Raw genomic sequence first — 21,136 nt, forward strand, 5'->3', positions numbered from 1 at the left:
GGGTCCTATTTTGCGTTCTCATAATTATCAAGTGTTGAACGTGTCATGTTCTCAATTGTATATTACTGTTGTCCTTAGTGATCATATATTCATATTAACTTAATAGATATTTATTAATTGAAAACATTTATGATCCCCCCTCTCCAAGTGATAAGCTCATTCATGTGTAGTAAGTTTATAAAATGCCTTAAGGAAAACTAAGTTATAGTCATTGAAATTCTTGTCTTAAAGTTAATTCCTTCATATATGCACGTATTCAGCAAATATAGTATATTTGGTATCTACTATGTGTAGTAGTTACATGTTAAGGAAGCAACAGTGGATAGGATCAGACAGGAATATATGCATAAGTATTTACCAGTAGTTAGAATACCAGTTTGTAATGATGGTCAACTGAGACAAGTTAGAAATTCAAAGAAAATGTGACCCGGTAGATTTGAATGGAAATAGTGTTTCTGAACCAAGCTTGGGTATGCTCAGTTGCACACAGTAAAGCCAAACTACTGACACCAGGTTGTGGTGAAGGGAAGAGCAGCACTTATTGTAAGACACCAGACAAGAAGTCCTGGGCAGGTAGTGCTCAAAAAACCCTAATTCCCTAATGGTTTTCCAGGAAGAATTTATATAGGCAAAATTAGGGGGAGGTCTGCAGGGTTTGTGACCTTCCTCTGATTGGTTGGTGGTGAGGTAACCGGGTGGTGGTCCAGGAATCTCAATCATCAGTCTTCTGGTTCCAGCCAGTCTGGGGTCCACATGCTTGTGTTCAGCCTGAAGTTACCATTCTCCACCTGGGTGGGGGCATTAGTTCCCATAGCAGAGCTCAGAGATGTGTATCAGATTGTTATGTGTATCCCTTCACGAGGAACCAGGACCCTGCCCCATCACTGCACTCTTGTTTCTTGACTGCTTTTCCTTTGTTTCTGTGTTCCCTCACTTCTCTGATTACTACCTGTTTGAATCTGCCCTTTGGAACTCGGGGAAGGTCTAGGAGGCTGAAACCTTTTTCCTACAAGCAAGAAATTGGAGACACAGAAAGGCTTTTGTACTTGGGAGGACCCCATAGGGTCCTGCTTGGTTTCCAAGCAGAAGGAGACTTAGCTTTGGAAGACTTCCTGAAACTGAGGCTATGTGAGCAGAAACATGGAATCCAAAGTCATTTAGGACAAGAAGGTAGTTTAGATTAAAACCCATAAAGGCAGGAAATCTTGACAGGGCATGAGACAAAGAAGTGACAGGGCATGATGAAAGAAACCAGAATATGTCACCCCCAAATATGCTACTCTGACATAAAATTATTGTGAACTAAAGGCACTTAAAAAAATAGCAGGTATAAGAAGAGCTCTCTGACCATTCCCTGTTTCTTCCTGAAAGCAGGAGCCAGAACCTCCATATTGAAGACATGTGAGGAAACTCCAGTTGTTCTAATTGTTGGGAAATCATAGTGAGTCCCTCTACTTATTTTGTCCTCCTCAATTCTTTAAACTCTTCTTTTGTAAATATACTGAGTAGGAAAGACCATATTTGATAGTATTCCAATCTACATGAAGCTCCAATCTTCTTAGCACAAAAAGACTAGGTAAATTTTTGAATGCAGGAAAACAGTTTAATGACCATTCAGATTCACTAGCTGCCGGGTACAAAAGAAAAACAAGATATTTCCTAATGTTTTGGCTTTTAGGATATTGCCTCTGAGATTAATATATACACTCTCCCCTTTACCTACTCTCTTCGACTGGCTAACTCCTGCTTATTGCAAAGATTTCAGCTTAGACATCACTTCTTGCAGAAAGTCGAGGCACCCTTTGTTGAACCCAGTGGCTCTCAACTGGGTGCAATTTTGCCCCTCCCCTCGGAGGACATGTGGCGATGCCTACAGGCATTTTTGGTTGTCACAACCTGGGGGGAAGGTTGCTACTGGCATCTAGTGGGTAGAAGCCAGGGATGCTGCTAAATGTCTTACAGTGTGCAGGAGAGCTCCCACAACAAAGAATTGTCTGTCTGAAATGTCAGGAGGGCCGATATTAAGAAACTCCCTTTTAAGCCATCATAGCATTTGTCACACTGTATTGTATTTGCGGTGTTTATGCACCTGAGAACAAGAGCATGCCTTGATTTCCACGGCATGTTCTTGCGTACCTGGGACTCATATTAAGAATCTCATCATTTTAGTTTGCTTTTTGTATTGTGTCCTGAAGTGAGACCTAAATTTTATCTCTCAATTTCTCTGATTCCTGCATCATTCTACAAGACTGAAGTGGCTTCCTATATCCAGTATTTGATTTAGAAGATAGTAGTAACCTTGATCAGTATATAAACAAATGAGCTATATATTAAAGACTGTAAAAAATTTCTCCTAAGGCCTAGAGGAATAGAAAATGGAATGGAAAAAAAATAAAGCTTTGATATGGTTTATGGTGACCTAAATTAGCAAAATCACCAACTTTGCCGACACAGGGATGAAACCTAAAATAGTAGTGATGAAAATGAACTTGATGCAACTTAAATATGGAAAATCAACTTACATATAATTTTTCCTAGACAAATAATTATGTAAGGACCACAAAACTTTGAAGTTAAAAACTTAGGCCTCCCTCCTTTCCTTTTTCTGAAAGTGACTTAAATTCTCCAAACTTAATGTGGCCACATGCTGCATAATTACCTAATTATCTTTAAATCAGTATACAGCCTAGTTGGTCTCTCTTTTAAATGCAAATGACAGTCCGGAGTAAAAGGTCTTTTTAAAAATTTTATTTATTTATTTATTTATTTATTTATTTTTAACATCTTTATTGGAGTATAATTGCTTTACAATGGTGTGTTAGTTTCTGCTTTACAACAAAGTGAATCAGTTATACATATACATATGTTCCCATATCTCTTCCCTCTTGCATCACCCTCCCTCCCACCCTCCCTATCCCTCCCCTCTAGGTGGTCACAAAGCACAGAGGGGATTTTTTCTTTTTAACCTTCTTTCCAGCAGTAGACCACGTTTATGGTCACTGTCCTGGACAAGAAAGTAAAGACAAGATGGGGTTCTAGGAATCTACAGAAAGGGAGCTGTGGGAATGCACTCAGACCCTCAGAGCTGGAATAATGATTATTTTAAAGTGTAAACATTTGAGCTTAGAAGATTCAGAAAGAAATCTTATCTGACTAAAGCAGAACCTCTCAAAAATACAACTACCATTAACCCCCCTCCAAGGGAGTTTCCTGTGAATTCAGCTGCCTTGGAAATAAACTGCCCATTTCCATTAGTACCCCAAAAAACCAACAGAATCTTCCATACTCTCCCTTTGAAGTTCTAAAGACCCTCTTTTGTTAAGTTGATCTCTATAAACCTTTAGTTGGGGCTATTCCACAAGTTACTCATAGCAAACAACTCCTTGCGCATGTGTACATAACCCTTGTCTTTCCTCCTGTTAATCTGCCTACGTCATTTAATTTGCAGAGCCCAACTACTGGACCCAAGTTGAAAGAGGAATAAGGTTTTCCTCCCAGTAGAGTTGTTTATATGCTCTGGCTTTATTGTTGTTTATATGCTTTGTGCAACAATGAGATTGTAATTCTGCCTACAATAAATTGTCTTCACTATGTCTGCAAAGATATCTATATTTTATTTACAATATTAATTATAGATCACCAAAATTGAAAGATACCATTCCTTTCCTTGTGTGAAAGAAGTGAGACCTTGATGGTTTTCAGGAATTTGCTTGATGATGCATGGCTGGTTTAGAAAAGTTGGAATGTACACTGAGTTCTTCTAAATCTGAGACAAGCATAACTAGTGTTTCAATTCAGCCAATCAAATTAGACTTGGACTGGGGGAGGGGGACAGAGAATAGGAGGCTTCCTCAGTAGAGCACTGTTTTCATTTCAACACTGGAGGCAGAGACTTAGACTTCCCACCCTCATTGATGATACATTGCTGAAACCCAAAGAAATACATGGCCTTCATTAATAGAAATGGCGCCGTATTGCTGACTTTCAGACCTCAGGGGACCTAGAGTGGTCCCAGAGTACAGGTTAATTTGGGGAATAAGAGGTATAGTGGGGGAAAAAAAATTGAACCCAATTTAATTTGAAATTTGTACCAATTTTTAAAATATTTTGCGTGAATTACTTATGATGGCTTCTGGGGAGAATTTTTCTTCACTTGTTGCTTTCCACTTTATTAGAGCAACACAATTTAAGTAAGCCCGTGAAGCTAATCTAGCCAGTTTCCCAGTGACTGAATGCTTGAAATTCATCATGCTACCCGTGTTTATGATGTTTAGCAGCATGACAAGCCATGTACGAGTAATTACCATATCAATGTATTTATCCAGCCCCAGTTTATTTGACCCCTTCCAAATAAATCCTTGTATTTACAGTCCCTTCAAAAAGGACAACTAAAATATACTTCTGCACTAAGTAAAAGTAATGGCCCTTAGTGTGTCTTAGAGATCTTTGGCCCACCTCTTTCCCTCTAATAATGTATTAAGATGTGATTTCAGGTTCTTTCATTTTTTTCGCCCCCACTAAAACATTTTATTTAATTTCCCTAAGACAAAGCTGGCATGTTTGAAAGGAGGAATAGTCTAAATGCCAAGTAGAATTCTGATGTGAGTTTTATGGAAAAGGGTATATAGAAATCTGTGTGTGAACAGATTGGCTACAAAATATACCAAGCATCCCAATAACACTCCATATCAGTGCCGTCACTTTTTCATGGTTGCTGAATCAATGGCTTTTGGCATCTTAATGACTGGTTCTGGAGTATCAAATACACTGGATCAAATGTTTTTCTAATTTTTTTCTTCCTTTGGATTTTATAAATTAAATTCATATTTCTCTTCACAATTGGACTAATTTGCTTTCTGAAAGAAACTCATCGTTATTTTATAAGCTCTCTTCATGTTACCAAAGCAAATGAATACAAAGTTTGTACTAACATTTAAAAAAAAGTGTTAAAGCTAAGTGAATGCAATTGTTTTGTTCTTATTAGATATTTCTTCTTCTTGCAAAAAAAAATCTACCAGCAAACAGAAGAGGTATTTTCCTCTCTTCTCCTTTTCCCTCAGATATTCAAAGTATTATAGGATATTAAGGAACTAGATGGCCATCTTTTCTAATATGTTGATAATGCACTGAAAAAAAGAATAACCTTTTTATCATCTGTAATCATCACCTCCTCAGAATTAGGAAAGTAATGGAAAGAGTGCTAAATAGATTGTCAGTGGAGGTGTTGGTAATTCAGCAGTTTTCTGTATACTTATTGATGGTATCATTTTAACCAATTAATGGTTGCTGCTGTATGCTTTACCAAAGTAAGGATGGGCATAGGAGGAGGTTACTGGACTCTTCAGAATGTCTTGCCTGTCAGGTCAGATCCTTCCTGTTAGGAAACAGGACCACTGAACTCATAATGTTGCACCTATTTTTCTCCTCGCCTCCCTTTGATTGTGTAGGGGAGGAAAAACAATTTTCCCTGTACCCTTCTGAGTTCTTGGCTGAGACCCCTGTAATAGAAGACAGATTAACAAGAGAAAAACAAACAAGTTTATTAACATACGTATCTCTTGTATACTTGGGAGCTATCCAGGGGAAAATGAGTAACTCAATGCAGTGGCTTCGAACTCTGCCTTATCTTCAACAAAAAACAATATATTTGTGGACAAATGACAGAACAAAGGAAAGCAGTTTTAAGCTTGTAAGGGCAACAAACTATGGGAAGGTAAACTAAGGGTAGATAAAGGCTTAGTAAAGTTTGTTACATAGATTCCTCTGGTGTTTTCTCCAAGCTGATAGGGGCTAAAGTTGTCCCTAGTGATTGTCTTTTGTTCTTTCTCATAGAGAAGGGAGGAGGGACACCTTTGAACGTTTACTTTTGCTGTCAGGCAAATAAGGGGGAGGCAGGGAGCTTTTCTTGTATCTGCTTCTTCTCAAGTGCCTTCAGCTCAAAGTGATCCTAATGCCAAAGTGGCCTATTTTGGGGTGACATATTCTGCTATTCTTCAGTTGATACCAGGGCATGGACAAATATCTCCCCACCTAAGACAGGCATGAATATGCTTGTCACAGATCTCTGATGGATTTTTATCAGATCTATAACCTATGTCTTCCCGTGTGTTGAGGTTTTTAAATGACTTTCAGACTAGGTGATATATACATGGGCTTCCAGCAATATATCTGATTTTTTAAAAATTCAACTTCCCATTTGGCAATATATATGCAGTAGCCCAGATTAGTATTACAAAACATTTGCTGCCTCTTCCTGGGGAAGGGTTATGTTGCCCTACCCCACTGCTGTCAGGCTTGGTTAACAAAATGTGAGTGACGGCTTTTATCACCAGCGTGTGTGTTGTCAAATTCTGCCACAATAACCTGTAATGTTCCAACGGGAGCCTGCTCTGTCAGTATCAGTCCTAGAGTTAAGATGCCCCAAGAGGGACATAAAGTTTAAAAAAGGAGTGAACCTTTTGTGTTGTAAGCTATTGAGATTTAAGGATATTTGTTACCATAGCATAACCTAGTTTATGCTGATACACAGTACTTTATGGAGATCTGAGGAGAAGTAAAGGCAAATTGTTATTTGACAATGACTGCTATATTCCAGGCAACTTGCAGAAGCCAATTCAATAAGTTATCATTAGGGGGACTGCTAAAAGTACTATGCATAATCCAAACTGGAGTAAAGTGTATTGGGGGTCCAGAATAAATATTTTCACTTTTCCAGGTCTCTAAATTCAGCCAAAGATTAGCTTTGCTTTCCCCGAAGCTAAATGACTCTGTTTGCTTTATGGTTTTCCAGTTATTCCTTTTTATTCTGTTCCAAAGCCTATGGACCTCTTACTCTAGAGCAGTTTCAGTCATTTGAGTATAATAGAGGGAAGAAAAGCAAAATGTATTTCCTCAGCATAGCGTGTCTAGTGTTCTCAGACAAGGTGAGGAGCGCAGGTACCAGGATTCCTAAATACAAAAAATACTTAACCAGATATACAAAGGAGGCAACCACCAAGTTTGCAACCACATATCAGCAAACTGTGGGTAAGGCTTTCAGTGGTATGATTCGAGACGAGGTTTTCCTGCTCATAACAGCAGGAACATATTCATTAGAATATTGATTGGTAGTCAGTCCCAAGAAGATTCAGGTGTGATTGAAGCCAGGCCAAAGTTAGCAGAAACACTTGGGTGTGCTCATGTAATGACTTGTATTAGCTTTGTAATGACCCAGGGCAACATCTGTAGACCTGGTCAGGATTACACATTTTGTCTCAGTGGGACCAGTTCATTCATGTGGTTCTTGATTAGAGAAGGAACCTTGATTACAAATATCAGAAACCCATCCTCACTAAGTTCGACTAAAAGAATTTATTGACCATTTAATAGGAATTTTTAATGGTGACATCATTTCACAAAACATTCAAGGGTGATGTTTCAGTAATGACTCGATTCAGGAGTTTACAGGTCATCAGCAATCATGCTAATGGTCTTCTTATTTACATGCTGGTTTTCTTCTCAAACAAGCTCTCACCGTACGGTAGCAAAGATGGTCAGTGCAAACTCTAAACTTGAATCGGCCATATAGTTTGAGATTCCAGAGAAGACAATATCCCTTTTACAAAATAGGTAAAGTCATGATCGAGCCTCTGACTGAGTCATCTTGGGTGTAATTGTTGTTCTTGAGGAGGCAGTGCTCCGAGAATCCAGGTGGGCATCACGTGCCGTATGTGTAACAGTGGGAGATGGGAGAGTCTCAGCCAAATGATATGCAATGGGTTTCCCACGAGAAAAAGGCTTTGTTATAAGAAGAAGGGAAAAAATATGTTAGGAAGACAAAAACGGTGGCTTGATCAGAACACTACTTCTGTCTCCTTTCGTTGAGCAGTCTGGTGGCCAGATGGAAACTGATCCTTTGATTTGCAGTTTGTCTCTGCTCTGGAGTCTCTGCTCGCAAGTCTTCACTAATAGCATGAGAAGTCTAATCACTTAAGCACGGGCATAGTTGAAGATCATCTTCTCGAATATCACAACCTGTTGATAAAGCAAAACTGAGTTTACTGCTTTTCTTGGTAAAAGAAAACTCAACTTCCAAACCTTTGGCAGTGTCTCAGCGGGGAGGATAAAGGGTTGTAATTTATCGATAATTGGAAGCTAAGGTGTATCTTTCAATGTCAGCAGTGGGGGATGGGGAGGGCTGAATTAGAATTTGGTAAGAACAATGGCATAACAGCTGGTAGAAATTTGGTAGAAATTTCAAGGCAAGGATTTTAAGGCTAGACATTCAGAAGACTCTTAGGGCATAGCTGTCTATTTATGCATTCAGTTGAGAGTTGATAGATATTTTAGGATGTCTCTATAATGAGCAATCAAATTATTTGCCTGGGTAGAGACTTACAGAATAGTAAAGTTATGCTAATGAAAGCAATGGAATTATAAGGCCATGTTAATATAGACAGTTAGCTCTGTGAGAGGAGAAAATTCTGTTTCTCAGTATTCAAGCTGCATGTGGGAATATGTTGTTTTAATTCTCAACATCTTTTGGCCTAAAAAAATGATGACCTAGTATAATTATATAAAAATAATATAAAAATCATTCAAAATGGTAAACATTCATTTAATATGATAAAAATAAATTAACTTATTTAACATATTAAAATTAAATAAAATAAGATGATGAAAAATTAAAAGAGAAACAAAAGTAAAATTTCTTTTAAAAACGTGAATAAATATGTTCTATCACCATTCTCCCAGCTATTTTCAATGAAGATGATTTTCATATTCAAGTTGATATTTAAATTTGTATATCCTTTATTATTGAGAAAACGTATTTTGAACTCACTTAGATTTTCCTCCTTGTTTTTGGAGATGCCTCTCTCTGCTTATTGCTCTTATCTTTCTGGAGCAGCTTCTACTCTGGAGCTCTATTCCTTGATATTATTATTATTATTATTTTTTTTCGGTATGCGGGCCTCTCACTGTTGTGGCCTCTCCCGTTGCGGAGCACAGGCTCCGGACGCACAGGCCTAGCGGCCATGGCTCACGGGCTTAGTTGCTCCGCGGCATGTGGGATCCTCCCGGACCAGGGCACGAACCTGTGTCTCCTGCATCTGCAGGCGGATTCTCAACCACTGCGCCACCAGGGAAGCCCTCCTTGGTATTATTGAGAATACCCTCCTTCAGGTTTTTCTTTCTGGCATTCCTGTGCTCTTGGCATGGAGGCATAAGCCTAGCTCTCCTCTTGCCTATTATTTTCCTCTGCTCCACTCACCTGCATGTAATATGCCTTGATTTAGGTAACCTGAATTACCTAATGTGGATTTTAAAGGGTCTAATAATTTAGGGCCACAACTATTTTTGATACATTGTATTGATTGCTGTGGGTAGTCTATATTTTGGAACTCTTAGAATAGGATTCAGTTGATGAGTAGATAGAAAATGCTCTATAAATGTGAATTGCAGCACAGGTTTTCAGAGAATGGAAGCATAACTATTGCATAAAATACACAAAACCATAGTGTAAATAGAGGTAACTTTGTTGGGAATAAATTGCTTCCTGCGATGTTTTGCCTGTCTTTTCTGTTAAATGGGCCACATCCTTATTCTCATCTCTCTCTCTCTTTTCCTTACCTTTGCCGTGCATTTCTTAGGCTCCAGTCCTCCTGCTTGGGCTTAACTGTTGGTATCTCCACACTGCCATGACAGCAGGAGGTCAAAATAGACAAGGGATGGGGCACTTTCTTCCTGGGGTCTATCGTCCCTCATTGATATTTCAGCTGTAACAGGAGCATTGACATTCAGTGAGCCACCAGGAAGGTTCTGGCCCTTTCCTGTGTCTGAGGAGTGCTGCCATCATCCCCCCTCCCAGAGCGGTTAGCTAAGTCTGGAACAAAACACTTCTCTTCACGCCGAAGTAAATAACACTGCAACTTATTGACCCGTAAGTGGCAAAAGTCATTATCTACTGTTTGTGAGAGAAAGCGTTCTCTCACGCAGGAAGTCACCAAGGAAAGCTTGAGCAATCCAGACTCCGAGTGTCATTCACAGTGTATTTATTGCCTGAATGGGCTTTCCCCTTCCTGGGTAAATGCACGAGCACACACATGTGCCCCCAGATTCAGAGTGAGAGCGCGCGAGAGAGAGAAAGAAAGAAAGAGGGAGAGAGAGAAAGAAAGGAAAACCCATCACCTCATGCTTGAAAGGATTTTCTGCAAAGCAAAGCAACAAGATTGGATCTATCAGAAAAGTGCCTGTCAAAGCAAAATGGAATTCTATCAAAGTTGAACAGGTGAAGAGGACTTTATTCACGACCATTGCAACCGGAGAGAGAGGCCAGACCCATATGAGCTCAACTCTGCTGAAGCAAAATGCTGGACAGTTTTGAAGAGATGAGGTGAAGGGGGTCATAGGCCATCTGTGTTTGCTAATTGGCCTTATCCATAGAAAACCAAGCCTCTGGCAAGAGGCTCAGAGAAGATTTCCATACATTGCAAAAGAACAGAGAAAGAATGTAAAGTTTTCTAAAGTAAGTACTCCAAGAAGAGGGAGGTCAAGGGCTTAGTGGCAGGAAGAAGTTGTCTAAAGTTTGGTCAGGCTAAAAGATTAGGGCCACCTTGGTCACGTTCTTGGAGGGAACCTCTTACATCCATCCGCAAGCTTTTTCATGGGAAGAGATGTCATCTGCCTTGCCATCATGAATGTGATATGGTGAACTTAACATATATGGAGTAGGCTAATGTCTATGAGGGTTGAGTTGAAGCTACTGGGGTACTCCTGCCACCAATTCGTCCTTTGTGACCATTTTGCTGATATCTTGAATCTCCTCTTTTAGCCATTCATTCTCTTGGCTTAATCTTCACTTTTACCTTCGTATATGTAGACATGTATTTGATTATACATGTAGTATATCTATGTATTTATTCTATATTATATATGTTCATGAATGAATGAGTTTATTTATATCCTCTGTGAAAGAAAATCAAGAATGACCTCTTAGACTCTAGCACTTAGAGCATAAAGAAGTTTCAAGGAGCACAGGAAGAAAAGGAAATAACATTTTTTGTATTTTTATCATAAATCAGGTGGTCTTAACCTCTCTGCTGCTACCTAATTCAAACATTACAACAACCCTATGGTGTGAATATCACGGTCCTTCTTTAAAATATAAACGAACCCACAAACTTGCCATCACTTAACAAGGCCATGCAGCTAGTAAGTGGTGGAGCTGAGAGTCTTACACAGGCTGTGATAAAGAGTCTGCCGCCTCATTTGTGAAGTGTGACCGCTGGCGGCTTTGAGGTACCACCCCTCTGCGTTTCCCTTTCGACACACATCTGAGCAAGTCAATATAAAAGGGGAATCAAGTCACACAAACCCCTGGCCACAAGCAGGGCACCCCTGGTTCCACACCCTCACCAAAATGAATACCAAACTTACTTGCCTTTCCCTTCTCTCAAGCTGTTCCTGACCAGTTTAGATACCTGCCCTGCTCAAAATAAATCCCACTATGTGCGGAATAAATCTTTTTCACTCCCTTGGTGATGTATGATGTCATCAATCTTGACATTTGAATGAGTTTGGGGTGTGGGGTTGATCCCTCCCTCTTCAGGCAGGGCAACCACAGAACAAAGGCGGTGGAGCCACTGTAGACACACAGGAGCACTTCACAGTGCAGTGGCCAAGGGCCCACCTGTGCTCTAGCCGCACAGCCCCTCCTATGCCATAAATAATGCTCAGGTGAAAAATGTGGGGAAAAAGATCTCACTTGAAATAGAACCCGTGTAAACATAATTTGCACTGATTCTGTATATGTTTGAATTTGGGCTCAGCTTCCTTGCCATGTGCTTTTGGTTCTTCCAATTGTAAATTATCTTGTGAGATAATGTGAACCAAAATAAGCTTTATTGCAATAAAGGCCCATTTAAACAGATTAAGGCCTATTTCTCCCTTCTGTTTTTTTTTTTGTTGTTGTTGTTATGAATATAATGAATTTTGAAAAAATTATAGAGGGCCTATTGCTGAGCTAGAATACAAATGCTATGTTGCAGTAGCAAAGGCAGAGCGTCTCATGCATCTTCTGAACGATTTAGGTAAAGAATTGTCCCTGTGAGTAGTGAACATCTATTTTATTTAGCTTTCCCTTCCCCAGTCCTCTGATAACTGACCTGATTTTCCTCTGAGGAAGTTATTCTGTATGTTTCAACAGAGCGAAATCCTTTAACTTCGTAAAATCTGCCCCAGACACAGGGTAGACATAGAGCCCAGGCTTGAACTATAAAAATACCGGGTCCTCCTGAACCTTGTGGTGGGTTTAGAAATGGGTGCAAGGTTCAGTTCAGGCCAACCAGACTCCTCCCTGGGAATCTTCCTTCAGAACCTTGAAAATCATGGTATCTTTTACTGGGGTGGCCAGGCTTGTAGGGCGTGATGAAAGGGCTGTCATAGGTGACTGTTCTTACTACCTGCAGGTAAATTCCCTGAGATAGAAAGAGACACAGGGCTCTAAGATACAATTTCTGAAGCCAGTTATCTTTGGAAATTTCAGTTAACGTAAGCCAATGAATCCCCCTTTTCCTTCTAAGCTATTGAGCTGAATTTCTGTTGCTTATTTATACTACTGTATATATGTAAATACATTGTGCTGTGAAAGAAGTACTAGGTAAAGTGATCGAATAATTTATTGTGTTAATCAGGACACTTTTGAAAGTAAAAGTGGACATTATTCATACTTACCCATGGCAACAGATCATACTGGAACTGTCCCAGGCCAAGCAAAACATACGTTAACTCCAATAGCTAGGGTTTTACTATACCATATCGCATATTTTCTAAACGTTATAGTAGCTTCATCTACTATAAAGTTCCTCTAAAGTTCAAGTTCCTCTATGTCTTTAGATTTTTACAACATATACTTTATGTGTAAGAAAACAGCTTGTAAATGTAACTGCCACTGAACTCACCTCTTTCTGCTTTAGTAAATCATTGTTTAAGAGTGGGTATGGAAAAAAGTCAATGTAGGTTTATGAGAAAGCTATAGATATCTATCTGTTGTGACTTTAGGACCATTTCTTGACTAAATTTAGAGTAATAACTATTACTACAACTAAGGAAACTAATCACTTTATTACTTTTCTGAAAATCTATATAGTCTCCTATCCATTCCAGGACGCCACGATTCTCAGTGAGGTCTGGAGCATGCAGCAAGAGCTCTCTCCCTCTCTCAGTGCTTGACTGAGAGCAAGGTTACTTAAGTGAATTGAACTTTCCACATATTGCTGCCTTGTAAATATCGGTTTATCAAGTCATTGGATGGTGATGGAATAAACATTGGTGTAGCCATCGGGATCCACCAGCAAGATCTGCTACCTAAGGCACCTTATGTAAGCCCCTAGGAGATTTCAGTCTTCCAATCAGCAAAATGAGGAGTTTAGATGAGAGAGAATTTAGAGTTCTAAAATTGCGTACTCAGAATTCACAGAGACTTCATCTCAGGAAATTAGGTTGCTTGGAAAGTTGTTTTGAGAAGTGTGGTAGGCTGAATTTGGGATATGGGATATCTGTCTATCCACAATTATCAAAGCTGTCCATGACCTAATCCTTGGAAACTGTGAATGTTATCTTATATGGCAAAAAGGACTTTGCATATGTGATTAAGTTAAAAATCTTAAAAACAAAAATTCAGATGGGGAGATTATTCTGAATTACCTGGGTGGGTATTAAATGTATTGTATTCTTATGACAGACAGGCAGATTTAACTCCAGAAGAGGAGAAGGGTCTGGGACCACACTGCTGGCTTTTGCTAACTAAAATTTTAGAAACGGAGACTTGACTGAAAAAAAAATGTGTTTATTTTGGGGGTTGTTAGGACTGAAGCCTGAGAGACACAGATTCAAGAAGCACTTGAATTATGTTCCGTGGGGCTGCAAGATGGGGGAGGCTTATATAGGCAAAAAATGGCAAGGTTACAGTGAGTTACATGAGTTGTATATCAGGAATTATGATTGGAGCTGGCAAGAAGGAAGAGTGTCTGTTAAGTAGGGATTGGGTGAGGTTTGAAATGGTTGCATGTGGCAGGTGTTGTTGTAGATATGGCTGGTGGTGTCCCTAGGGCGTGGTCCAATGCAAAGAAAGTTTAAGTTCTCAGTGGTGCAGAGGCTTGTCTGAGACCAGGTCCTCAGTGGCTGCCGGACTCCATTTTGTATGCCTGTAGTGAGGTGACTCCATCATAATTTAAACTTGTCAACATTTTGAAGGTGGAAGAAAGGGCCCTAAGTCAAGAGATGCAAGGAATGCAGCTCTAGAGGCTTGAAAAGGCAACGAAAGAGATTCTTTTCTGAAGCTTCAGAAGGAATGCAGCCCTGCCAATATTTTGATTTTAGACATCTGACCAGAACTAGAAGAGAATAAATGTGTATTACTGTAAACCACTACGTTGGTGGTAGTTTGTTACAGCAGCATAGGTAAATAATAAATGATGAAGTCTTGTGGACCTCAGCAGGGCTGTGGACCAGGACATATTTTAGACACTCCATTCTGAATGGAAGTGAGTGATGGCGTTGGCTTTATTGTCTCCCAGCTGGAGTTTCTGGCTTCAAAGACTCTAAATCTGAATATGTAAAAGTAGCTTTGTAATAAACTGGTATTTTCTGTTTCCATCTGAATTTTGTCCTCCGATGTGGCACTTCCAATATGTGCTGATAGGTTGCTCCTCACCTTTCCCCATAAGTTACCATTACAGACTCTAGTTAGAGGCTTAGGGTGCCCACGTGAATGACTAACTTTCAACATTTTTCTCATTCAACTGGAGTTTATTACAGTGGCGTCTAACATATGACATGTATCAGAATATTTAAGAAGTTTATAAAAGTCCATGCCTAGATCTCAGCCCCATGTACTATCCAACAACAGTCAGTATCAAAGCTACAAAGAACAAAGAGCTTTATTTGGGGTCTTAAGAATTGCAATCCGGGAGACACGGATTCAGGTAAAACCAAAAAAGTGTTTGGGGAAGAGAAAGAACCAGAGGCTTATAAAGACAAAAGCCACAGGGTTGTTAAAGTTGCCAGTTAAGAATTATGATTGACTCTGATGCAAGTCAGGGATTATTTGTCTGTAAAGAATCATGAGTTACTTTAGGGTAAGGGTTGGATAAGTGTCTTGAGTAGAACAATAAGTGGTCCAAAGGTCAGATTCCATACGGGCTGAGATGTGGATAAGTCACTCTTCCTCTGTGGTCTCTCGGCTCAGAGAACTCTCTTAGCAATAGTGATTCCATTTTGATTTTCCTTTCGTGGTACCCAAATTTCCTTAAGTGTTTATTTTTATATTCCACCACAGGGATTATAAAATACACAAAAAGCTGAAAAAACAACCGATTTACCAAATCACTGCCATTGACTTGTGTAACTAGAAACTGTCCCCAAATATTGCTTCTTGTGTAACAGATTTAACATGCTTGTGGTTCTAACTCTGTTATAATAGCCGTGTTCCTGTTATGCTAAATATAGGTAAAGCCATGCCAAAAAGACTCAGATATTTTCTTTGAAACTGCATTAAATAATGCTAAATATGAGATTCATGACTAAAATGCTATTTCAGGAAATTGCCAGTCTGTCTTAGGCTGGATGGCATCTCATCAGATTCGATGTAATCTGTTTGCTGACTGGAGAGAGAGAAAATATTGCTGCTCTATCCCAATTTACACAAACATTAAATTGAATCATATGAAATTACTGTTTTTGTAAGTCAGAAATGTTTGAATGCTGGCAATTCCATATGGTTTAAACTATTAAATGAATTCATTAGTAAACAGACTCAAATCAAACAAGCTAAATTACTCTAGTACCTTTTTTAAAATGAAATTTATTATGTAGATAAATAGTAGTATAGCTTCCAGCTTATTGAAAATAATCAAGCAGGTAAAAGATAAGTTGAAGTTAAAACTTTGGGTATTATTGTCTTTGTTGATTTTCTTCAACCTTCCTCAGACATAAATTTGTTTTATTCTCTACAGTGAATTTATACATGTTAAGTAAATGTTATATAAATGAGTAACAATCACAATTCATGAATTTTGTGTGTCTATTTAAAATCTTGTATTATGATATGTACTGTAAATGAGTTTATTGTATATATTATAAGGGTTGGGCCAGGTGTAGCTGCAGCATAATAGAAATATTCTTGGAACTAGAATAAAAGTCTTTCTTGGATTAGAGGCCAGATCTACCACTTGCTTTAAAAAGTGGGGAAAATATTAATACTGACCACCTAAAATTGTTGTAAGGTTCAAATGAGATAATGTGTATGAAAGTATCTGTAAATCATTAAACGCTGTAAAATATCATGGCATTCAAAATAATACCTGCTGAGGATTCACCATCTGTGCGCGAACAGACTAACATTTCTAGAATATACGGACTGGGTACTTTTTTAAAAATTCACAAACAGAACTAGTCTATGCATTGAGAAAGGTTTACTATTTCTTAAGAAAATAGATTGCTAATAAGTATGAATGATTAATGTGAAAAAACAAGTCTATTAATAAAATAAATAGCAACGTAAAAATAATTAACAGTGACATTTCAAAGAGAATAGTTGTTTTTCATTTAAAGAATGATTACAATCTTTACTCCTCACTTTTGCCCAAACTTCCTTGTGTTGGGGAGTATAAAGTTGTTTTCATTCAGGTATTCTCATAAGAATGTTTTGTCGTTGTTTTTACCTCCAAATGAGCTAATGAATCAGATGATGTCAGGCGGTAAAACACACACTAAGGTTAGGGGTTCTATATCAAGGGTATTACAAATAGTACATGTCCACTGCTTCTATATCAAGGGTATTACAAATAGTACATGTCCACTGCTTCTATATCAAGGGTATTACAAATAGTACATGTCCACTGCTTCTATATCAAGGATATTACAAATAGTACATGTCCACTGCTTCTATATCAAGGGTATTACAAATAGTACATGTCCACTGCTTCTGTATCAAGGGTATTACAAATAGTACATGTCCACTGCTTCTATATCAAGGGTATTACAAATAGTACATGTCCACTGCTTCTGTATCAAGGGTATTACAAATAGTACATGTCCACTGCTTCTATATCAAGGGTATTACAAATAGTACATGTCCACTGCTTCTATATCAAGGGTATTACAAATAGTACATGTCCACTGCTTCTATATCAAGGATATTACAAATAGTACATGTCCACTGCTTCTATATCAAGGGTATTACAAATAGTACATGTCCACTGCTTCTATATCAAGGGTATTACAAATAGTACATGTCCACTGCTTCTGTATCAAGGGTATTACAAATAGTACATGTCCACTGCTTCTGTATCAAGGGTATTACAAATAGTACATGTCCACTGCTTCTATATCAAGGGTATTACAAATAGTACATGTCCACTGCTTCTGTATCAAGGGTATTACAAATAGTACATGTCCACTGCTTCTATATCAAGGGTATTACAAATAGTACATGTCCACTGCTTCTATATCAAGGGTATTACAAATAGTACATGTCTACTGCTTCTATATCAAGGGTATTACAAATAGTATCTGTCCACTGCACAATTACTATTACTTTTTTATTTGCGTTACATTTTAAGAGCATTTCAGTGTCATTAAAAATTATTTTGTGAGTGTGATTAGTGAGGTAGAAAGTGATAAACTTTCATATTTTTACTTAATTTACTTCTGTATTATTTCTTTCATTAGCATTTCTCCTTTAAGAGAGGAACAAACACATGAATAGGTATTTTCAATATGTTTGGTCATTGCCTGGAAATAGAAACAGTCCAGAGAACTATGAGAATGCTTTGAGGGTTCAAGGATGCCGGGAGAGCTGTTGAGGCTTCTTAGAGAAGAGGGCCTGTAAGCCGAGCCTTGAATAATGAATAGATTTACCCATGGAAGAATGAGGGGTGTGGATCTGCGAGCGTCGGAATGGTAGATGGGAAGGGGAGAGAAAGATGTTCAAGGAAGAGGAAACAGCATATGGACAAAGCCGCACAGGCGTGCACCACATCATGTGGAATTAGAATTATAATCACTTCAGTAATTTTAGAGTATAAAAATCTAAGAGCAGGAATGCAAGAACCCTTCCTAACAATGGACAATCCTATGTCCATGGTTCCTTCCAGGTGGAAGAACGTACGTTGATGTAACACATTTATCTTTCTACCACCACCTGATATCTCTCTAGGGATGTATAGGGGTGATGTATTTAAGTTTGGAAAGAGAAATTAGAAATGTATAGCCCTGCTCCCTTCTCTCTATTCTTGGTTTACAGCCAGGTCGACTGCAAGGCATTATCTGTTCTCCTATGTTTTTCTCCATGTCTTGTTTGCAGACACAGACCTTGTCTCTAAGCCAAGGCTGGTGGGGTGGGGTGTTGAGTGGCAGGAAGTAGGATGTAGTTTTAAAGGGATCGATTTAATTTAAAATTAGTAGAATGTGTATTAGGCTATACATTTTCAGAAATAATTGGGGAGAAGAATTTGGGGGGGCAAAATATATACCGTAGAGGTTTTAGGCCAAGTCCCCTAAATTTGGGTCTTGGACATTATTATTTGGGGAATTAGTCTTCGTGGAAGCTTGCATTAGTCAGCAAGACTTGTTTTTACAGTCATGCAGTTGACTTTTAATTCTTGCAGGCTGGGAAAGGGACTTTGATTTTTGTCTTAAGGGATTTTAACCTTGATAGCTGGTCAGACTATAACCTTAAAAAATTATTTTGTTGAAGTATAGCTGATGTACAATATTATATGTTACAAGTGTACAATATTGTGATTCACGATTTTAAAGTTTATACTCCATTTATAGTTATTATAAAATATACTCCCTGTGTTGCACTGTATATCCTTGTAGCTTATTTTACACATAATAGTTCGTACCTCTTAATCCTCTACCCCTATAGTGTCCCTGCCGCCTTCCCTCTCCCCACTGGTCACCACTAGTTTGTTATCTATAGCTGTGAGTCTGTTTCTTTTTTGTTATATTCACTGGTGTTGGAAGCCAACCTGGAGCCTCTGTGCTGTCATGGAACAACATCCAAGACAGCGCTGCAGGGCAGGGCTGCGCCCAGGAAGCTGACTACATCTCTTCTGAGCTGTTTTGTACTTTTGTGCTTTTGCCTTGAAAAAGTACATGGGGATTTGCCCCCCGGCCCAAGCTCAACCGTGCAAAACATCCCCTTCCCCCTCCCAAACCAAAACCTACGAATTGGGACTTTTTAACAACAGCCCCTGGCTGGTGGTAGAAAAAACGAACAACCTGGAAATGTAGGGTTGTTTCTATGGAAAACACCAATAATAAAAAAACAATGGCCCTACATGGGAGTAATAGATGATTATGGGTATTGTTGGTTCTGGTATAAGGATAAATTAATCATACAGAGTCAACTGCCAACATTGGAATTGTTGACTCGTACATTCAGACAAGGCTTCTTGCCCAGAAGAACACAGTGATAGATTAAATTGTGAAATATATTGTAGATGATTTAGGGGTACATTGTTAAGACTTGTCCATGCGGACCTCTGGGACACATAGGAAAGTTCAGGAAACTTCCTCCTTCATAGTTTCTTTTAATGGCTTGTTACATATTAGCTTGGCTTTGTTATTAGTACGGATTGAACCTACTCTAAGAAAAAACAATGATGTCTTGAGAACGTTTAGAATTATTTTAAAAGTACATATAGAAATATTAGGTACAATCTATTATAAATATCTTCTGAGGTTTTAGGTAAGCACCTGATGATGTAATCACTTAGGATATATACATCTGACTGTGAGAAAATAAAGTAGAGAGAGATCATCCTTGTACATACACAGTGTTATTGATTTATTTAACCTCCCCTCGCCGACGCTCTCCGTCCCGCGGGTATTCCTGGACCTGCAGGAGCTGGACTCCCGCACACTAGTTTGTTGTATTTTTTTAGATTCTGCATATAAGACTATAACTTGTAAAAGCTTTGTCCACAAGCAAATGGCTCATTATGTAGAGAAAGCAGTACACATGCCCAGTGAGAGTTAAGCAAACAGAAGGCAGACTTCAGCAAAGTTGAGAAGTAACTCATGTTTCAGAGGAGGTACGGGATACCTTACGCTTCAGGAAAGATTCAGGGCCATTCAAAGCTCAGCAGAGATACAGGATTTAGTGACATTTATCAGATTCTGGGCATGCTAACTCAGCAAAATGCAGTCCTCTGGGACAGAAATCTCAATTGTCCCTGGGGATACCCCAAGGAGCCACGGTTATTCTTGTGGCCTCAGGGAGGAGGTGGCCAGCAGCCTCAGGAAGGTGGGAACAAGTCTGTCTCATCAACTACTGAGGGCAGTAATCATGCCCTGAAGAGGCTAAACGGTTGAGTTCAACAAGTTCCGAGAATAAAATTTGGAAAACCACTTTCCTTCCACGTAGGCTGTTCCTGAAGAGTTGGAACGGCACGCCGTCGGTGAGCTTGGCAGGAAGAAACAGGCAGACGTGGCCTGTCCCCATCTCTTTTTTTCTTGGGAGAAACCATGTGTCACACGTTGTGATGAGAATAGCCCTGCACTGGTCCAGGACTTCCAGTAAGTCTGACTAATTTCAGGCTTTGCTTTGAGGAATTCTGCTATCTAAATAAAAGGTTCAGTCTAGTTTCTATCAGTAATAAGATATTTTGCCCACAAATGGTGCCTTTTCTGAAACAGCATGTGTTCAGAATCCAGGCTGAGAAGAAGCATACCGTCTATGGTTCCTTTCTAAGATCCCCAAACCTGGGTAAAACCCAGTCAACGGGGGTCTTGCCTGTACCTTGTTCACTAAATTCCTCTTTTCTGATTTGAGAAACTTTAATCATCACAATTGCCATCATACAGAAAACTCTTTTCCAGAGATGCTTTGTCATATATTCGCAAAGGATTTCCCCTTCTTTCCAGAGTGCCTGACTCAGTGCAACCGGTTGGTGAATAAATGGATGACTCTGCTTATTATCTGTTCAAAATTATCATCAGGGATGCTGGTGTCTCACTCCAGAAGGCATAAGCCGCGTCCACATCACTTGATGACAGGTGTTATTTAGCTGAGCCATGCACACTAGGTTCAGTACCAAGCCCATAAAAAAATGCTCAATAACTTAGAGTAATTGTGGTGGTTGTATTT

The sequence above is a fragment of the Kogia breviceps genome, chromosome 7 (genome assembly GCF_026419965.1).
Source record: "Kogia breviceps isolate mKogBre1 chromosome 7, mKogBre1 haplotype 1, whole genome shotgun sequence".
NCBI lineage: Eukaryota > Metazoa > Chordata > Mammalia > Artiodactyla > Physeteridae > Kogia > Kogia breviceps.